Genomic DNA, 22,424 nt, shown 5'->3' with positions numbered 1-22,424 from the left:
AAACAAACTGATCCTGCTACCCCCTTCCCTCATATCGCCCAAAGCACCCCTCCCCCCCCCTACCCCTGCCCACTCCTCAGACCCCTGTTTTCACCCAATCACTCCCTAATTGTAACGATCGGTGGGCGCAGAGAGTATCTGATTACCGGTGATCTGCAGTATCACCGGAAATACAGATATATACCAGATTATAAGTGATCTGCAGTCTCACCGATAATCCGATATACAAACTAACCTCTGTTCACCTGAGTAGAGTGTAGTGTTTGGTGTAACAGTATCACTTTGAGGACTAGGCCTCAGTGCAGCAAGGAGTACTACACAGATTCCTTCCGCAGACCTGAGCTCTCCAAGACGGGAGGAGTCAGACTGACAGTAGGAAGGAAGTCTGGAAGTGACCCTCAGGAGAAGGGTCGCTAACAGAGCGAGGAACCGCCTCTAACAGTAAGGTCGGTTCTCGAGGTCGGACAAGCCAGGTCGTACACACACGGACAGATAAAGTACAAGATCAGGAGACAAAAGGCGGAGTCTAAGTACAGGTAGGGTTCAGCAACGGGGTATCAGATATATCGGGGTACAAAATCAGGAGGCAGAAGCAGAGTCAAGGAACGAGCCGGGGTTCGGCAACAGAGTATCAGAAATATCGAGGTACAAGATCAGAGTTCAGGAGGATAGTCAAGGCAGGCAAAAGTCATAACAGATAATCACAATCAAACTAGTACTTTAGCTATCAACAGAATCTAGCTAAGTGTAGGATTACAGCTCCAGCTGGTCCCGGCACACTTGCGGATCCGACTACGGATCTGGGTGCTCCCACATATGTGATCGCACGCCAGACAAAGAGCAAGTGAACAACCAGCAGTATATATACTCTAGGACCTTTCCAGGACCTCCCTAATTGCTGGTCCAATGAGAGCAGTGGAATTTGTCAGCTGACCCAGCTGGTCAGCCGACTCCCTTCTAAATGCTATTTAAACTCTGCCTCTGTGCTTGCGCGCGTGTAAGTCTGAATCTTGGTGGACAGGGGCGGCGCCAGGGGGGTGCTTGGGGGTGCTCGAGCACCCCCTAGAATTGTCCAAGCACCCCCTGGAGTGAACTGACTTCAGGCGTCTAAAAGACGCCAAGTCAGTTCACACAGCGGCAGCCCGGAGCAGCAGGCAGGGCTACGGTAAGATGGCCGCCCGAAGCCCTGTTCTGCAGACTCAAAAAGTCTGCAGTGCATGGCTTCGGGCGGCCATTTTCCCGTAGCCCTGCTCTCAGCATGCAGGCAGGAAGTCTCGTGACGTCGGGAAGGAAGAGGATCGTGGGCGCGCGGGCGCTGCGCGCCACTAGGAGGTCGGGACAGGAGGTCGGGAAAGAAGGTCTTCTGGCTGTAGGTGAGTAAATGGGTTTTTCTTTTCTTTTTCAGGTGGTGCTGATTGTGCATATTGGGGTCATTTCTGCTACGGATTGTGCATATTGGGGTCATTTCTGCTACGGATTGTGCATATTGGGGTCATTTCTGCTACGGATTGTGCATATTGGGGTCATATCTGCTACGGATTGTGCATATTGGGGTCATTTCTGCTACGGATTGTGCATATTGGGGTCATATCTGCTAACGATTGTGCATATTGGGGTCATATCTGCTACGGATTGTGCATATTGGGGTCATATCTGCTAACGATTGTGCATATTGGGGTCATATCTGCTACCGATTGTGCATATTGGGGTCATATCTGCTACCGATTGTGCATATTGGGGTCATATCTGCTACCGATTGTGCATATTGGGGCCATATCTGCTACGGATTGTGCATATTGGGGCCATATCTGCTACGGATTGTGCATATTGGGGCCATATCTGCTACCGATTGTGCATATTGGGGCCATATCTGCTACCGATTGTGCATATTGGGGCCATATCTGCTACCGATTGTGCATATTGGGGCCATATCTGCTACCGATTGTGCATATTGGGGTCATATCTGCTACCGATTGTGCATATTGGGGTCATATCTGCTACCGATTGTGCATATTGGGGTCATATCTGCTACCGATTGTGCATATTGGGGTCATATCTGCTACCGATTTTGCATATTGGGGCCATATCTGCTACCGATTGTGCATATTGGGGTTATTGAACATGTTTTTTGTTCAAACCTGCTCACATTACGTGTATTTTCTTGAGAAAACCTGCACAATTATGTGAATTTTCTGGGGAAAGGGTCACCAAAACTTGGGCCCTCTGTCTTTGCGTTGCACTTTTAAAGGGAACCCGAAGTGAGAATAATATTGAGGCTGCCATATTTATCTCCTTTTAAGTAATACCAGCTGCCTGGCTGCCGTGTTGGTCCTCTGCCTCTAATTCTTTCTACCATATACCCTGAACAAGCATGCAGCAGGTCAGGGGTTTCTGACAATATTGTCAGAACTGACAAGATTAGCTGCATGCTTGTTTCTGGTGTAATTCATTTCACTACTACAGCCAAATAGATCAGCAGGGCTGCCAGGCAACTAGAATTGTTTAAAAGGAAATAAATATGGCAGCCACCATATCACTCTCACCCTGGGTTCACGTTAAATTACAGTTAGCCCCGCTCTCATCCGGTCATGACCACGCCCATTTTGGTTGTAGCCACAACCATTTTTTGCCGCGGCGCGCTTCGTGTGCCGCAGGTGGTCAGCTCCCCCGGAAATTAGTCCAGCACCTGCATAGCACCCCCTAAAAAAAATTCCTGGAGCCGCCACTGTTGGTGGACTATCAGTCCCAGCCACACCAGTACTGTCATGCAATGTATCTAGTGCGGGGGCCGCCTCTGATGCGGATTCCGCCGTTACCAATGCGGATTCCGCCGTTACCAATGCGGATTCCGCCGCACTGCCTATGCGGCATGCGGTGTTTTTTCCGCGTTGTGATGCCATGCTGGACGCGGAAACAGCCGCCTCACCTCAAGAGACGGCGGCCTTTCCGCGTTTCCTTACACTAATCACCCATTATTCACTCCCTGTCAATATCTGTCAAAGCTATTGTTTACATTAGGCCCTTAACGGCCCCCTGGTGGCTCCTGATCACCCCCCACACCCTCCGATTCTTCACAGCCCCACCCCCCTGTGTACTGTATACATCTATCCTTCCATATAATCACCTGTCAATCACCCGTCAATCAGCCATCAATCTACCCCTGTCACCACTTGTAAGTAGTAGAGTGTTGTACCGTGTTAGCCATGAGTAAAAGCAAGAAGTTTTGAATCAAATGGTATCATCCTGATTCAAAACTTCTTGCTGCTACCACTTGTAAGTGGTACCTATCAGAGCAGACTCTAATCTTCCCCTTGCAGTCACCCAATCAGCCGCCACAACCTCAAAGAGCCCCCCAGACCCCCTCTGATCAACTCGCTAGTCCACTGCTTGCACATATTCTCCCTTCTAATCATCTATTGATCACCTATCAATCACCCCTGTCCCTACCCGTCACTACTACCCATCACATTCCACCCTAATCTGCCCCATTTGTCCACCCAATCACCAGCCCACACCCTCACATAGCCCCACACACCTGCTCTGATCAACTCCCCAGTCCACTGCTTGCACATATTCTGCCTTCTAATCACCTATTGATCACCTATCAATCACCCTTGTCCCTACCCGTCACTACTACCCATCACATTACACCCTAATTTGCCCCATTTGTCCACCCAATCACCAGCCCACACCCTCACATAGACCCCCAGACCCCCTCTGATCAACTGCCCAGTCCACTGCTTGCACATAATCTCCCTTCTAATCACCTATTGATCACCTATCAATCACCCCTGTCACTACCCGTCACTACTACCCATCACATTACACACTAATCTGCCCCATGCGGCCACCCAATCACCTGCCTACACCCTGACATAGCCCGCGATTATCTTACCAGTGCATTTATTTCATCTATTCACACCTTTCTTAACACCCTGACACAACCATCAATCACCTCCTTTCACCCCCTAGCACACTTAAGCATCAAATCAGTCCAAAATTTTCCCTGTGTGTACTACTGCTAACTCTTCCAAATCTTGATATCCTCCTTCCAATCAATTTCCTAGTGCATTGATTAGATTAATTATCCCCTCTAATCACCCACTGACACACCCATTCGTCACCTCCTGTCACACCCTAGCACTCATATCCATCAGATCAGGCCCTAATATCCACCCCCCAACGTGCTGACCACCGTGCCAAACCATTACCTTCACAACCTCAAATTTATTTTTTTCCTGTTCAGTGCCGTAACGACCCATATTTAAAAAGTAACGACCCATATTTAAAAAGTGATGATAAATGATAACATGATTAATGATCCCTCTTGTTACTTAAGAAGATGTTTTTTTTTTATATTAATAATCGTGTAACATCAGATTGTACAATAGGCAGTTTCAACATTTGCTATTATTAATTTTATTATAGAATTCTTTGAGAAACACAATTACTAATTATTATTTTTTTAATTAAAAGCTGATGCTACTTACACGTATTGGCCACATTAAATAATAAATAAATATTATTAGATAATACTATAAATAAAAATACACAAAATAAATTTCATTAGACATTTTCTTTGACAAGGTTAGGGAATACTGAATTGATTTGGAACGATAGAATGCTATTTAGGACGCTATTTCATTTGAACACTAGATGGTGCTATTTCTGGGATAATGCCTATGAAGACAAGTACTGAAAAAGAAAAGTTTAAATAAAAAAAGACGTAGAGTAGTGGGTAAGTCAAATGGCTTATGTTAGAAGACTTTTACATTTGCAGGTTCGAGTCTCATTAGTAGTGAAAAATATATCTTTTATTTTGAACAAATTAAATAATATTTTACACAAAACGTTTTTTTCATGGATCTATATATATATATATATTTATATTAGATTTATCTAATTATTTAAAAAAAAAATTTTTATCACATATACAGACAAGGTTAAAAGAATTAATGAACGAAAATTAACAATTTCATGAAAATTAAAAGAGAAGAAACAGAAAGGGAAAGATACAAGAATTAACGTGTAACATAACGTTCTAATGGCAATGGATTGTATTAAACGAAAAATATCGTTTAGAAAGATACAAAAACACACACATAAACGAAAAATATCGTTTAGGACATCGGCGCCATTTTTTAACAGTCTGAAACGATAAAAAACATGCTACAATGACTTCCTATGAGGCGCCATTTTTATAAAAACGATGTCTGGCGCCATTTTTAACTAGACGCTCAGGAAGTGACCCTTTCGTTAGAGCAGTATAGAGACTGCTATATTTCAAACAATGCCAGTAGCACTGCAATGTAACAATAACAAGCCTAATACCACTAGATTACATTTAGCATCCTTAAACTATTACCGTAATTATTGGTTTGAAAGTTTGTAGCTCTGGTGTGGAGAGCAGAGTTCACTAGCGGATTGAGCTTAGAGGAGGAATTAAAACTACATATCAAATCAGTAAGTATTCATATTAAGTATTAGACTATTAAAATCTGTCTGATTTTTTTTTAAGTGCCGTTCAGGAAGATTACTAAGATCATTTCAGGAGGGTGTGTTGTGGAGGTGCTCTGCTATTACATCCACACTTCCTTTGACCTTCATCATTTAAGGTCTTAGCAACTGGTAATTGGTTTGCTGTTTCTCTGGTAGCAGACACATGAGCGAACTGAGTTTATTTCACACATGATGGACTTTTGGTCAAACACTCTTGAGCACGGATTTCCTTTATATATGTATAAAAGTGTTGATCAGCTGGAAAAGTTCAATCTTTTCAGCCTCGTTCCCATGTTTACAGGACTGCAATTTGCAGTAGAAATTAGTCTGCCAAATTTTAAAAGTGGTAATCAGTTTGCAATGTGATGCCTAAAATTCAAATTATATGCAGCTTGAAATTGGACCAATAAAACTTGCAGGAAGTTACCGTTTTCTGATTGGTTTAATTATAAGCTGCATATAATTTACATGAAATTCGCATTTTAGGCAAACTTTTTGCAGATGCAGAGTGACACTTTATGGAGCCATTAAAGTAATGATCACCCTTTCTGGTGCTAAAGTACTTGGCAATCGGATTCAAAAAGTGGAGAACTAAAGCCAACATGTCACATTGTGTCTGGGAATGTCCTGCAGTTCGGGCATATGGGGACAAGGTACTAGTGTACCGTGTAGTGTAGTGTACTCAGCAACTGTAAGTTACTAAAAGAACCGTTTAAACAAATAACTATGAATCTGGAGAGACCAAACCAGGGAAAGTGCCGGATATTGCTCATATACTGGCTGCTAGGAAAGTAATCTATAATAGATGGATATATGATCCCCTTCAATCTGGGATCCAAAGGAAGAACTGAAACTTTTGATGAATCTTGATAAAGTGAATGCATACATGCATAACGAAAGAGGAACGTAGCAGTTCTTTAATAAATGAAAGCCCTTCTGAACAAAGGAATTGCCAGTGTCTGAACTACAGCGTCTCATGTACCCCATCAAATAAACAGCCTGGTATGCCATAGAGCAATTGAAGGGTAGCCTAGAAACTCTAGAACTGATCCCAGAACTGAAAAACAACTGACACTTGCCCAGTTGAGAGGACACAGAGTTCTGGAAGTGCTAGATAGGACAAGAGAGTAAATGGCAAGGAGGAGGGAAGATTCATAGTTGAGGGGTGGTGCGTGTGTGTGTGGGGGGGCGGGGGGCAGGAGGGAATGTTTCAACTGTTTATGAGGAAAGAATCTTACCACTGCACAGGCATCCCAGTTTATATGGAGCGGACAGTTTCATACAGTTATTGAATGATGTGACAAATTCTTTGTAAGTGTTAACATAACATGGTTTATTGAAAAACAAACTTTTTTTTCCTTTCTTTTTTAAGTGGAGAACACAGAAGTGACGACTTGTGTTTAATTAGGCCCTTCTTGTATGATGATTTCCTTTTGTCTATAGTTAGGATTTTAATGTTGTGACTTTTCTACATGCTGAACTACTGTATTTATTTAATACTCTTTTTTTTTATATGGTAGTCAGTTGAAACAACACAATATGGCAGGTTATTGGAGGTTCCTTATAATGGTAATGTAAAATAAGTCTAGCAATCTTTTGTAATTAAATATGAATATGCAGTAATTTTCCTCACTTTAAAACTATACTCACCTCCTTGATCTGGGGCTCAATTGTTTATATTTGGAAAATGACACAGATCAGGGAGGCACAACATCTCACTAATTGCATACTACACAGCTCCTCAGCTGATTTGTTAACGGGAATGCATAATTCAGGACTGTTGTGCTTCTCATCAGAACATGAACAACTGTTATTAATACTGATGTGCTGTTTGTATAGGAGAAATCAGTGTGAAGATCCTCTACTGAAACAAGCTAGATTGATAAGTTCACATAATAGTAACATTTATATTGCAAATGGCTGCAACTATCACACCCCATTGTGGAGAAAGTGTTGCCTCTGATAATTAGCTGAGCTTGAGGCAGGGGTTGCACTTGAGCAAATCTGCATTTTGTCACATACAAAAAACACATATAGGCCCGGTGCACATCAAAAACCGCTAGCAGATCCGCAAAATGCTAGCAGATTTTGAAACGTTTTTTCTTATTTTTCTGCAGCGTTTCAGCTAGCGTTTTGCGGTTTTGTGTAGCGGTTTTGGTATAGTAGATTTCATGTATTGTTACAGTAAAGCTGTTACTGAACAGCTACTGTAACAAAAACCGCCTGGCAAACCGCTCTGAAGTGCCGTTTTTCAGAGCGGTTTGCGTTTTTCCTATACTTAACATTGAGGCAGAAACGCACCCGCAATCCAAAATCTGCAGCAGCCCGGGAGTATGCGTTTCTGCAAAACGCCTCCCGCTCTGGTGTGCACCAGCCCATTGAAATACATTACCCTAGCGGATCCGCACCCGCAAGTGGATCGCAAACTGCAGCCGAACCGCTCTGGTGTGCACTAGGCCATAATGATCGTCTATTCTATGGTGTCTGTGCATTTTCTGGAGGCATATGCGATTCTACTTAGAGTAAAAAAAAATTGCAACCTGCACTACTTTCCTGCACAACGCATGCGGTTTTACACTGAAATCAATAGCTACTATAAAAAAAGGAGTTTTTTACTGATGGCTAACACGGTAGAACACTCTACTGCTTCTACTATAAAAAAAATTAAGCTACAATGCTTTGCAAAATGCTCAATTGTGCAGCAAAATGATTGCAGGGAATGTTCTGTGATTCCCGCAGATGCAAGTGTGATTCCTCTCTCACTAAACTATTTTCTGAAAGGAGTCTGGTGGTTTGGTCAACTTTTTGCAGCTGATACACATTCAAGCATCCAATTGGGTAAAAAGCTACCGCGTTTGACCCATGTTTGACCCGTGGGTGACATGCCATGATCGGGATAAGCATTCTTTTCCATGATTGACTCATGATATTGGTTGTAATGTTAATCGCGGGTACAGTATGTGTGCAACTAACCCACTAACCATAACAGTGTAACCCATTCAAATAACTTAAATGACACCTGTGGCATTGAAATAAACAAAAAAAAAACACATGGACAAATTCCTCTCTGACTTCATTTTACCTGTTTTTTGAATCAGTACTCTTTATTAATGAACTACTTCTGGGGCATTGTGGCGTGCAAACACCTCGGGACAATCCTTCCACACACAGCACATTTGGTTGGGCAGGGGAGAGCTGGTATTGCGAAGAGAGAGGATGGAGATTGAGGGCAAAAGGGAGGGTCAAAGTGAGGAGCTCAGCCTCTCCGTCCCCGACATTATTGTCAAAGACTTTACTGGCAACATAGGGGAATTGGTGTCGGCTGCACCATCAAACCGACTCATCATTCAGCTATGTCAGCCTTCAAGGCACATACTAATGTGGGCAACAGATGTTCCTGAAAATGGTTACTGGTATCCTTTAGGGACCTTTATCCCTTAATTGGCCCTTCCTGTAACAACAATAGTCTGGACTGTGTTGATATAAGACAACCTAATTGATCTCTTCATTGTATATAACTCAGAAATCGCACCAACAAGTAGATGTCCCATGTTGTAGTGCCCATTAGGTAGATGGGGATCTACTAGTAGATCCCAAGGAATTCTGGGTAAATCCCACACTGCTGGCCTGTGTGACGTATGCATCGTACTTTGTCTCATTGACTTGGGTGAGCTTAGTGTTATATGCAGTACTGAAGAGGATTATGATGCAAAGTGGGGAGCCATACAATTAGAAGCATTATGTGCTACTGCTGATTGCTGGACACTAAGCATGATTTTGTAAGCATGATATTGTGACTCTATTTGGTCATGCACTTCTCTATTTGACTTACTGAGGAGGACTATATGATGTGCATCTAATTGACTGGCGGCTTGAGGCAATCACTGATGGACCGCCGCTGTGCATGTGCTGCAGTTGTGGCTTGCATCTGTAAGTAGATTCTAACTGGTTTACTAACACTTTAACCTGGAAATAAATAAATACTACATATTTATTCATAAAAGCACTTTGGAAATCGCTATACAAAGCGCTTTTTCAACCGCTTTGCGATTTCCCTATACCTTTCAATGCCAAAGCGCTCAGAAAATAATAATCCGAACATTTGTATAGCGCTTTTCTCCTGTCGGACTCAAATCGCTCAAGAGCTGCAGCCACTGGGACGCGCTCAAGAGGCCACCCTACAGAGTTAGGGAGTCTTGCCTTGAACTCCTTACTGAATAAGTACTTGACCTAGCCAGGATTTGAACCCTGGTCTGCCATGTCAAAGGCAGAGCCCTTAACCAGTAAACTATCTAGCCACTCAAATGGTACATGTAGCGCGTTTGCAATTTCAAAGAAATTGAAACGCTCACATGCGAACACTCCCATAGGAAACATCACACAAGTGCTTTTAGGATGATTTCTAAAATCGCCAAAGCTTAAAAGAAAAATGGAAACGCTCATAGTGTGAACTTAGATTGCAACTGCTATAAACCATCTATACAGCTTACTAACTGATGTTCGGTTAAAAGATGAACCTGTTTCTTGCAATATATCTCCATACTAGTGTCCCAGTGTGGCTGCCACAATTGGAATGGCTCTTTGTCCGCATTATTACTCTGGCTGAGTTAATAAGGCTTCATCTCTGTCTATTGCCTGGCTCTATAAAATCTGTGCTCTACCTGTTCTGGATCCCATATTATCCTGCAAGCATCAGGATATTTGTTCATTTACAAAGGACTTTTGTGATGGTAGGCTGCGCAGTCTCAGTTTTTGATTCATGTGCACATGATAAACATAAAAAAAAAAAATTCAATAAGAATTATGGGACAGTTGATGTGAGAGGTACTGGAACTTGGGGATGGTTTGTTGGTTGTGGGGTAGTCTGCTGTTATGTGTTTTTATGTAAGAAATATAAATTTTGCAAGTATTGAATAAAGTTTTGTATTTTTATAATTAACATATTTTGTATTCAATTAGGACATATCCATCCTATATTCTATCTCAAAGTTGTTTCTTGCAATATGTTCTCAGTTAAAATTGTACCGCAATTAATGATCCTGCTACTGTTCTTTGTATCTATATAGTAGTACAAAAAATATATATGTGGGATGTAGTATTAAATGATCATTTGTTGATATGAAATTCAATAAACATTGTGAGAAATACACATGGGGTAGGAATGGAAGATTGTATCACAAATGCATATAGTGGAGAAGGTCCCGATGTAGCCAACGGTGAGCAGATGAAAAAATAAAAGCTCTTTTCTGGTTTAATAAACAGCAATGCAGCTTCTACACGTTTCTCTCGCCGTGTTAATAAAACCTGTTGCTGGCGGTGCGTTCACTGCACCATCTGTAATGAACAGTACACCAGGACTTTGCATGTGCCAGTTAATGAATATGCCATTGCAATTTACATTTTAACTATGTCTCTCGCAGTTTAGATCCCTTCCAGTAATGTATGTTCTCAGACGGCCTCAGAATTTCACGTCTGTCACTATCGCCACTAATGTCCAAGACTGAAAGAAGCCATGGTTTAACCAGCCCCGACTCATTACCCCACGTGCCTGGCCATATAAATAGTACCAATGAGTGTTGTTAGTACTTAGTAGTAATGTTATCATCATCATCATTACGAATACTACAATGTGCATATAAAACAAAGCTATTTCACATGCTTCTAGCATAAACTCTTGAAAAGAAGTTTCACAGTTAACACTATAACACAGGAACACTATAGCGAATAAAGTGAGCCACTGGTATCTTTTGCCAGCACTGTGCCACTCTTATTGGTGGTTTTGGGCCTTGAAAAAGCTGGACAATCTGGCTAAAAAGTCAGCTCATACTAGTCCGGTACGCAGCATTTCGGCAACCTCTGCACAGACCTTATGTTTGTGATGGCTGACACTTTGAAAACTCCTAGGATCTGCTCATACACCCTGAAGCCAAGATAGTCTTATGCCGGATAATGTAAGATACTCTCTCCATCTGATCTGAAAAACTTTTATGACACATGTTGCTGTTTTGTAACTGCGTTTGCCTCATATTGAGACGATATGCTATACTCATTGTTGGCACTGGTTATATATGGATGCATGTTGCTTCGTCGTGAATAACGGGTTGAAAGATCTGCTGGACATGATGTTTTGTGTCTATGGGCTTTTGATGTGATTGCACTGCAATGCACATTTACTATGAAGTTTGACTTGCAACCATCACATGGTGTAAGAGCTGTGGTGTAATGCTTTCACTCCAGGAATCCGCTTTGGTTATAAAGCGATAATTTAAAGTGTAAGAGTGCACTCATTGTTAGATATTGAGTGTTCTGAATATTATTGCATACCAATGTATTGGGCTAGTCTTTTATCTGCCATTCTTTTATCTTTATTCCAATTTTTGGAATAAAAGTAAGCTTTCTCCATATCGTATGACTCATTAGGCTTGATTCACAAAGCCGTGCTAACTGTTTAGCACGGGTGTGCTTTTAAACAGTTAGCATGTGAAGTGCCGTTCGCGCGATCGCAGACTTTTGCGCGCGCAAATTGGCGTGAATCGCGGCACTTGCGTGCGTGCGCAAAAGTCCGCAAAACGGCACTTCACGTGCTAACTGTTTATCACACCCGTGCTAAACAGTTAGCATGGCTTCAAGCCCATTGAGTTGCTTTGGGGCAGTTTTTCTGCTTTTTCTACATTTTTTTTTTTTTACCAAACCACTCTGAGCCATCTAGAAACTATTGCATAAAATCTGAATTATTTAGCAGTTTCAGCATGACAGGTGTAGCTTGGACTACGGATTGGTTTCTTGCTATAAAATTGCACAGAAAGACAGAGCAAGGAGGCAGTGTGTAATAATAGTGTGTCTTCTGAGAAAGTGTGACAAGAAGAGGAATAGTTGGCACTACAACATAGGATAGCTGGTGCTGGGGTGATGTGGGCAGGGTTCACACACTCCCCTCACTGTGGTGCAGCTTGCGTGCTCTGATGTAAATGAGAAGCAGCATATATACAAATGAAGGAGAGGAGAAGAAATCTAGTCACTGCAGGCGCTTTATTCCAACATGCGAGACACAAGGTGCAGTACACATAGAACAGTGCCAAAAGAAGGAGGAGAAACCGGCACTGCTGTCATATACTTTAATCCAGATTCTTTAAAAAGCAAAGTGACATTGTCCATTCATAAGTCAAAATTCAAAGACACATACCATTGGTGGCTGTGGATGGTGCGGTGGGTGCGGAAGGTGTAGAGCCTTACATAGAACAGTGTTTCTTAAAAATCACATACCATTGCTGTGGAGTGTGGTGGTGCGGTGGGTGCTGGGCACAAAAGCCTGACAGCCATTTTGCGCTAAAAATGTGTTTCCACGGAGGCTGCGATGAAGCGCATTTTTAGCGCGAAATGGACATCAGGCTTTAGCACCCAGCACCCACGCACCAACGCACTCTGCAGCAATGGTATGTGATTTTTAAGAAACACTGTTCTATGTGTACTGCACCTTGTGCATCGCATGTTGGAATAAAGCACCTGCAGTGCCGATTTTTCTTCTCCTCTCCTTCATTTGTATATATTCTGAGGAAGTGTGCTTAAAGGGGAACTGAAGAGAGAGTTATATGGAGGCTGTCATGTTTATTTCCTTTTAATCAATACCAGTTGCCTGGCAGCCCTGCTGGTCTATTTCTCTGCAGTAGTATCTGAATAAAACCAGAAACAAGCATGCAGCTAGTCTTGTCAGATCTGACTTTAAAGTCTGAACCACTGAAACACCTGAACTGCTGAATGCTTGTTCAGGGGCTATGATTAATAGTATTAGAGGCAGAGGATCAGCAGGGCTGCCAGGAAACTGGTATTGCTTAAAAGGAAATAAACATGACAGCCTCCATATACCTCTCTCTTCAGTTCCCCTTTAAGAAGTAAAATGCCAGGGGGTGGAGCTAATAGTCTCTCATAATACATGAGATGTTCCAAGCCTATCTTGTGGATATTAAGGGTCAGGGCAAAAACAGACAAGAGAGGCATGGCAAACAAATATGGGAATTAACACCTCCCTTTTATCAATTATGTATTCCTCACCAGTTTACATTTTTCATAAATATTCCTACAATGTATCAGTCTTAAAGAGAACCTATATAAAAAAGCCCTCTGGGGGATACATACAGTGGGATGCGAAAATTTGGGCAACCTTGTGAATCGTCATGATTTTCCTGTACAAATCTTTGGTTGTTACGTCAAAAAAAGTCAGTTAAATATATAATGTAGGAGACACACAAACAGTGATATTTGAGAAGTGAAATTAAGTTTATTGGATTTACGGAAAGTGCGCAATAATTGTTTAGATAAAATTAGGCAGGTGCATAAATTCATGCACTGTTGTCATTTTATTGATTCCAAAACCTTTAGAACTATTTAGTGGAACTCAAATTGTCTTGGTAAACTCAGTGACCCCTGACCTACATACACAGGTGAATCTAATTATGAGAAAGAGTATTTAAGGGAGTCAATTGTAAATTTCCCTCCTCTTAATTTTCTCTGAAGAGTAGCAACATGGGGGTCTCAAAACAACTCTCAAATGACCTGAAGACCAAGATTGTTCACCATCATGGTTTAGGGGAAGGATACAGAAAGGAGGATACAGAAAGCTGTCTCAGAGATTTCAGCTGTCTGTTTCCACAATTAGAAACATATTGAGGAAATTGAAGACCACAGGCACAGTTCAAGTTAAGGCTTTGAAGTGGCAGACCAAGAAAAATCTGGGACAGACAGAAAAGACGGATGGTGAGAACAGTCAGTCAACTCACAGACCAGCACCAAAGACCTACAACATCATCTTGCTGCAGATGGAGTAACTGTGCATCGTTCAACTATTCTGCGTGCTTTACACAAGGAGATGTTGTATGCAAGAGTGATGCAGAGGAAGCCCACAGCACAAACAGAGCCGCTTGAGGTATGGTAAAGCACATTTGGACAAGCCAGCTTCATTTTGGAATAAGGTGTTGTGGACTGATGAGTTATTTGGGCGTAACAAGGGGCATTCTGCATGGAGGAAAAAGCAGCATTCCAAGAAAAACACCTGCTACCTACAGTAAAATATGGTGGTGGTTCCATTATGCTGTGGGGCTGTGTGGCTAGTGCAGGGACTGGGAATCTTGTCAAAGTTGAGAGACGGATAGATTCCACTCAGTATCAGCAGATTCTGGAATCCAATGTCCAGGAATCAGTGATAAAGCTGTAGCTGTGCCAAGGCTGGATCTTTCAACAAGACAACGACCCTAAACACTGCTCAAAATCCACTGTCATTCATGCAGAGGAACAAGTACAACGTTCTGGAATGGCCATCTCAGTCCCCAGACCTGAATATAATTGAAAATCTGTGGTGTGAGTTCATCCATGAATCCATGAGTTCTGTCCATGCTCAGAAGTCATCAAACCTGAATGAACTAGAGATGTTTTCTAAAAAGGAATGGTCCAAAATACCTTCAACCAGAATCCAGACTCTCATTGGAACTTACAGGAAGCATTTAGAGTCTGTAATTTCTGCAAAAGGAGGATCTACTAAATATTGATTCCATTTCTTTTTTTGTGGTGCCCAAATGTATGCACCTGCCTAATTTTGTTGAAACAACTATTGCACACTTTCTGTAAATCCAATAAACTTAATTTCACTTCTCAAATATCACTGTGTGTGTCTCCTACATGATATATTTAACTGACATTTTTTATCGTAACAACCAATGAGTTATACAGGAAAATCATGACGATTATTAAGGTTGCCTAAACTTTCGCATTCCACTGTACCTCAGGAGGGGGAATCCTCATGGTCCCAATGAGGCTTCCCGATCCTCTGCAGTTCTGAGGAATCCAGTGTTGGCTCCTCCGAAACCTCCCCCTACAAGCAGAGATTTATTTACCAGTGCAATGCCCGGCGATTTACAGGAAATTGTGCACACATGCATGTTTTCCTATTCATTGCAATGGAGCCATGCATGACCACAGTGACAGTCTGTTGCAGCTCTAAAAGTGTGACATCACACACTTGTGACCTTTGGCTACCACTTGCCTATTGCTTGGGCGATAGCAGCACTAGCAGTTTCAGGCTCCAGGTGAGTGGGTGAGTTATATTAGCTGACATTCAACAAGGGGGTTTTCCTTTAGAGAGGAACCAAACAAAACAGAAGATATTTGGAATTATACATGAGCAAGGGGTTACTCCCATAATGCATCACTTAAGACAACCTTGCATCATAGTGCATCACTTCCGACCATCTTAGCAAATCTGGTTAAAGTGTTAAATACCCAAAAAAGAGGACATTAATTCAAATTTGGACAACTCTACTCAGTCAAACTATGGTTTCAGATTCAGTAATTGAAAGCATTTTTACAATGTCCTGAAAAACATTGCCAGTGAGCCCCAGGACATAGGAAGAGGCCACACTTGTGCCCATGTAAAATGCCGGCAGTTTTACGCAGATGATTTCTCGTATTCTGTGTGCTTTTTAATGGGTGCTTTGGCCACCATAGACTGCTAGCATCTGCCAGCAGTCTATAGGAATTGTGCACTCATTGGGCTTGATTCACAAAGTGGTGCTAACAGTTAGCACGCTGGTGAAAAGCCCTTTATCACACCTAAACTCAGTTTAGGCGTGATAAGTTTAGGCGTGATAACGATAGCACCAAGCTGTGTTACTTTTTTTCTTTCTCTGCCTGAAAGAGTTAAATATCAGATATGTAACTGGCTGACTCAGTCAGGAAGTGGCTACAGTGTGATACTCACTGATAAGAAATTCCAACTAAAAAACACTTTCCTAGCAGAAAATGGCTTCTGAGAGCAGAAAAGAGATACAAAGGGTCAATTGTTCATAGATTTTAGCTCTGGCATACTTCAATGAATGCGTCATTGAGCAAAAACAATAAAACAGTTAAAACCTAAAAAGTAGATTTAAACATAAAATAGAACTGTGGAATATCTTAAAAAGTCATTTTTAGGAGAAGGAAGATAGATACAATTGTTTGTTTCATTAGTTTATTTTCGTTTCTGGTGTCCTTTAAGCAATACCAGTTGCCTGGCTATCCTACTGACCCTCTTCCTCTAATACTTTTAGCCTTAGACAAGCATGCAGCAGATCAATTGTTTCTGACAATATTGTCAGATCTGACAAGATTAGCTGCATGCTTGTTTCTGGTGTTATTGAGACACTACTGCAGCCACATAGATCAACAGAGCTGTCAGGCAACTGGTATTGTTTAAAAGGAAATAAATATGGCAGCCTCCATATTCTTCTTACTACAGTTGCCCTTTAACCTCCTTAGCGGTATGCCCGACACTGTGGCGGGCATACCGCTCTGTGGCCCCAGGAGTCCCCCATAAATGCATAATTGTGGCTTATGGTTGTAAATCATCTAGCTAGCACTTGGCTAGCTAGTAAGAGCCTCCGGCACCCCCGGATCCCCTGCGATCTTCCGCGATCCCCCCATTTATACGTTACCCCCCCTGGATCCAGCGATCGCGCAGCCTCCCATCACAGCTCCGGTCTCTCTATGGGGAGGATCGGGTTTGCGCATGACGCATGTGCAATCCTCCCCATATTGAATACCGGAGCGGTTCGGGGAGGCTGTGCCGATCGCTGGATCCAGGCTGGGTAACTTATAAACGGGGGATCGGCTGCGATCAAAGGGTGCCGGGGGCTCTTACTAGCTAGCGTAGTGCTAGCTAGATGATTTTCAACCATTAGCCACAATTATTAAAGAATCGGCCAAAAAAGCAACAACACCTCCTGAGCGGCGTAACGCTCAGGAGGTTAAAGCAATCACAAATGATAATTTGGGTGTAACATTTATTTCCTGCTTATGCCCATCTTTACAGATTTGGTTGCCTTTCTTGAACTATGAATTATATTATACCCATTTTTCAGCAATTTTATGACTTTACTATGAGGTATTTTTTCTGTGACTTTCCATATTGACTTAAAAAAATGTAGCACAAACCCCTTTTTCGGTTTAACATAAGATAGTAACATAGTTAAATATTGGCTGATGAACAAGATGGCCACCTCAGGCAAGCCCGTACAGCCTGCAGTTTGGTCCTCTTTGTTCTCCATCTTTTGTCTGGTGTCAGTCGGTGAAACAGCAGCGCTGGTGGTTTAAGGTGATGAAGCGATAACAGCATAACTATTTAGCACTATTCTAGTTTGTCTACATACTTAACACCACTCATGCAGGCTGGACTTGAGAGAGGAATTCTCTGCATAGCAATCTATTAACAGCTTCAGCTCTGCACTGCCAGCCTAAAAATGAATGTTAAGACAAGAATTAAACTGATTCAGCTACTACCACATTAGATCTATAGGCACAGGACTGTGATATGCAGGATGACATTCCTCAATCAATGTAATACATGGTGAATGCTGTTAAAATCTGTATTCCATAATGCAAGAAGCTGCACAAAATCCAATAATTGTTTTGGGGCCATGTAGGGTCCCCTTTTTCGAGATAGAGAACCCAAGCACACGTATGACTAAAGTTGATTGTCTTTAAATTTTTGGATAAAGATGTTTAAAGATGATAATGCACTGCATGTTGATAATAAGTGGGGTCGAAGTCCTACCTTCCTCTTAATTGATGGTTGTTCCAGCTGACATAGATGGCACTTTTAATTTTTCCTTGGAGCCAGTTTTCTTATCTGACTAAATGGTCCATTCTTTTGGTATTTGTAGACTGCAGAGCCCTGACCTTTTACAGTTATCTCGTCTATACTGGGCTATGCACTCAAAGGTTGCTTGGTTATTTTTTTTCATTTCTCAGTACATTGGACTGCATACAAATACATTGCTATGCATTTCTGTGTTGCTAGGTGAAGACACATGGGATGTACTATTTGCTAAAGATCTTCCTTGGTTTCGCCAACACTCCAGGTATGTTCTGGATAAGAATCTTGCTCTGTAATTTCTGATTCTTTTGTTTTTTTTGGACTGTTGTTTCATTTTGATATGTAGTTTGCACAGCCACAAATATTTGAAGCTTTCCCAGGTTGCCTGTAACTCATTGATACACCTGGCTGTGATGGTGACATACAGGAAAGAAAGAATGTGTTCTAATAACACCTATCTTGTGTCCCATAGGATAGTGGTAGAAGGCACTGCTTTGCGTAGGTAGATTTCCTGTAGGCTTCTATGCTCAAATGTGAAGCATGTAGTCCATAAAGGTGAATGTGTTGCTTTGGTTGTCTTGGTGTTTCATCCGCCAGATTTTTGTGTATAGCATTCCTTTATATGTTCTGATTTTGACTGACGTGTTATCCACATATCTGAACCAATGACTTCCCTATACAGAGTTTTATTGAAAAGACTGGTGATCCCCCAGCCCAGCTGTGTTTCTGTATGTATCCTTCAAAGCATATTGTCACTTTCCTCTAAAAAGACCATCTATCAAAACATCTCTGTATAGTTCAAGTGTCTTAACAAGCTGCATTACTATGACATGCCTGTGATCATTCCATTGTTTGCTTTGAGGTCTCTTCTGAATCTCGCAATATACTTCAAGGTAAAGCTGATATATACATGTAAACAGTGATAATATAAAACTATACACAAAGATGCCTACTCTCAGTCAGTATCCTCTGTATGCCAGAATAAATGTAATGTAATGCCCCTGTCTGTAATCTCCACAAAGGTTTCCCACAGTGAAGCCCTAACAGACTCTTTTGTTTCACTTTTTTTAATGTTTAATTGTACTTTTTGTTTTGCTTACTTAGTGTAAATGGGGAATTGGGTAGCACAGGGACTGTATGAATTGTGAATAAAATAAATGTTAAGGTGTTCTGATATTTATTGTTGCCCCTTAACTTGTGCTGCATCAGAGACATGCGCTAAGTAGGGACATTTTCTACCAATCTGTGCTACTGTTTACTCAGAGTTCTGGGTATGCAAGTAGGAGAAATCAGTCGCCACCTATGCAAGTGCAGGAACTTCCTCATACAGCCGGAGTGTCCATGGCAACCTAGCCTAGCGCCAGAAGCATCCTTTTACCTACGCCATCTCCTTGTCAACTAGCAATGCCACCGAAACTGCTCCAAGGTACTCCTGCTTGTAGGCCACATACTGCTGCTGATCTACGGGCGGCATAAGATGGTACCACAGGTCGGATTTGGCCTGGGGGCCTTCTGTTTGACACGTGCCTTAAATGATTAGGCTCAAATCAGAGAACACTGGTGTAAGGTTTAGTGGTGATATTTAATTGTGCCTGGAATCGGTTTCTAGATGCCAGAGAGCACACAGCCAAGCTGATTTGGAATTTCAGATTGTGTGCAAAGGATCGCAGGAGTTTTAAGAGCATTCAAGAAACAAGGAAAATCAATCTAGGACCTGGCAATACTATGCAAGAAAGACATGCTCACTATGTAATGCAGAATAAATCCCATTTGCCCTATTAAGTGAAAACAAGTGCCAGCAAGCATGCCCATGCAAATAAATCAACAACACGTATTTACTGTTTGCCACCCAATGCAATGACCTGATATACCCCAGGCAATGGCTGTAGCGATCCCCAGCAAATAGCAGTTAATACTAATAGTACATAGAAGATTCTTCTTTATACAGTGCTACAGCCTCTAATAATTTTGATAATCAAATATAAAGAGTTTAAAGAAATAATTATGCTATTATAAAGCAATTAAATGTCTTCTGTCATTTACTTTATTTTTTAAAATGTATTAAAATTATTAAAAAAAAGTTTTTAAAAAACTTTAAACGTTTTTTTCTAAATATTTAAGCATTGATATTTATTTTTTAATTTTTAAGATTTTTTTTTCTTCATAACGTGACATTTTTAAATAAAAGAAATTAAAAAATATATTGTTAAGTGATTTCTCATAATGCATGGGCGTGAATTTGAAGCCTGAGAACAGGATGAATCAAGCAATAAATTAAATTAATACTGTAGCAATGCTCTCCTGTCAAAAGAATGGCAAAAAAAAAATCAATTTTTAGTGTACATGTTCACATACAGGGCAGAAAATTTGTCGGGAACCTATAGGAAGAGATCCCAGCACCTTAAACTCCACCCCTTAAAACATGCTAAGTAGTCCCCTCACCATGTACATAGTTAAAGCTACAAAAGATTGTCACAAAATTCTCAAATGCCTAGTACACACCATACAATTTTCTGTTAGATTTTTCTGTAAAATTTTCTGTCATTAGATTATTTTCTGTTAAAGAGGAGCTGTTAGGTATAAGGCCTCAGAGAAAATAAACACATATATCAGTAGCTAAAGATTGGCTGTACTTACATTACATATGCATTTCACTGTCCATGTTTGTACTTCACATAATTTTTATATAGTATTTGCAGAGAATGATGCTCCTGACAGCTCATGGCAGGTTCCATGTTTGTCTGTCTCCTATGAAGCCAAATGTGTCGTCATGTCCTGCCTGCTTCCTGATGATTCCACTCTCACAAACGCTGGTAATGAATAACACTACTGTGCAGTGAATATTAATTAGCCATGTGGCTAGGAACAATAGCGGACTCCTGCAGTGTACTCTGCCCGAGATTTATTAGTGCTGTGAGCTAGACTGTTACATGCTGTTGAAACTTGAGCCTCACTAGCAGCCAGGGGAGGGCCCCAGAATGCTTTGCTGTATCTGTTATTCGGCTTGCGTCCTCCTTAGGAGCCTGGGAATACGGAGCCTTGCTGTCAGCAAACATCTAAAGTAAGAGAGATTTGTAACTGCAGTATTGCCTTTTTGGCTTCCTTCTAAACTGTTTAACACAGGAGAACAGAGGTTTAAATTAGCTTTTGCAGCCTGACAGTTACTCTTTAAGTACTGGTAGAGACTGGTCATTATCTCTGGTGCATTGTCTTCTGGTTATCTCTTGCTGAGTACAACAATGCTTAATTGCTAGGCAGATAGATGGTTGGATAGATAATTTCCACCATGTTGGAAATTATCTATCTGGCAGGTAAATCTAATGCTGGGAATACACGGTACGTTTTAGAGCCATTTAGATGGCTTGATTGATAATTTCTGACATGTCCGATCTCCTGCCCGATCGATTCCGCATAGGTAACAATGAGAAAAGAAAAGGAAAACAAATGGAAGATAAGAGAATCTGGCGTGAAATCGAGTGCGGAAAAGGATCGGGCGCGAAATCGAAAGGCAAAAACGTACCATGTATTCCCAGCATAACAGAAAATCTTACAGAAAATTGTATGGTGTGTACTAGGCATAACTGGTTTTGACAGCCATAGTACTGTATATCTGCATAATATATGCAGTAACCTAACAATCTAATGTGCAGTCATCAGGAGATAGCAGACAGGCTTTGCTGAGCACAGGGTGTGAATGAACCTGCCATTGTGCTCATTAGCCAAGTAATTTTAGTATGCGACACTCCAGCAGAGAGACACTTGTTTGCAATTAACACAAGACTCCTGATATGGCCTGTATACTCATACATCGATAACAGAAGTATAAATAATTTCTCTTATCTCATTAAAACAGGGACAATCATGTGTCCTGCTTGACTGCTTACTCTACAGTATACAAAAAAGAAAAGCCAGTTCCGCTGTAATGCTTGCCCCATTCTGGTTGAAAAATTGTTTATTTTTCTGTGCAGATGGTCATTAATAAATTACTGTCCTCCATGGCATATAGTGCTTTTAGACACAATTTGCAGATGCTCGCCTACACATATCACAGCCCTCCTCCTGACATACAAATCCTCTGTAGAACCTTGTGATGGTACTGTCATTCTACCTACTTCACAAGTTTTCCCTCTTGGAATTACCCTCAAGTCAAACGAGGGCTGTGAAGTCGGAGTCGAGGAGTCGTAGCAATTTTGGGTACCTGGAGTCGAAGTTGGAGGTTTCATAAACTGAGAAGTCGGGAGTTGGATGATTTTTATACCGACACAGCCCTGAGTCAAACCTTTTTGTTTATTCCTCATGTTGGCCA

At 41.5% G+C, this 22,424-nt stretch overlaps 1 protein-coding gene across 1 annotated transcript in view; it reads right to left on the bottom strand.

Annotated features, from left to right (window-relative positions):
* Positions 1-22,424, bottom strand: part of PEA15 (proliferation and apoptosis adaptor protein 15) — a 165,464-nt gene that overhangs the window by 39,453 nt on the left and 103,587 nt on the right. The gene's annotated exons all lie outside the window — the stretch shown is intronic.

This window comes from Hyperolius riggenbachi, chromosome 9, assembly GCF_040937935.1.
Source record: "Hyperolius riggenbachi isolate aHypRig1 chromosome 9, aHypRig1.pri, whole genome shotgun sequence".
NCBI lineage: Eukaryota > Metazoa > Chordata > Amphibia > Anura > Hyperoliidae > Hyperolius > Hyperolius riggenbachi.
The sequence above is the reverse complement of the archived record's forward strand: the minus strand, read 5'-3'. Positions and strand labels throughout refer to the sequence as shown.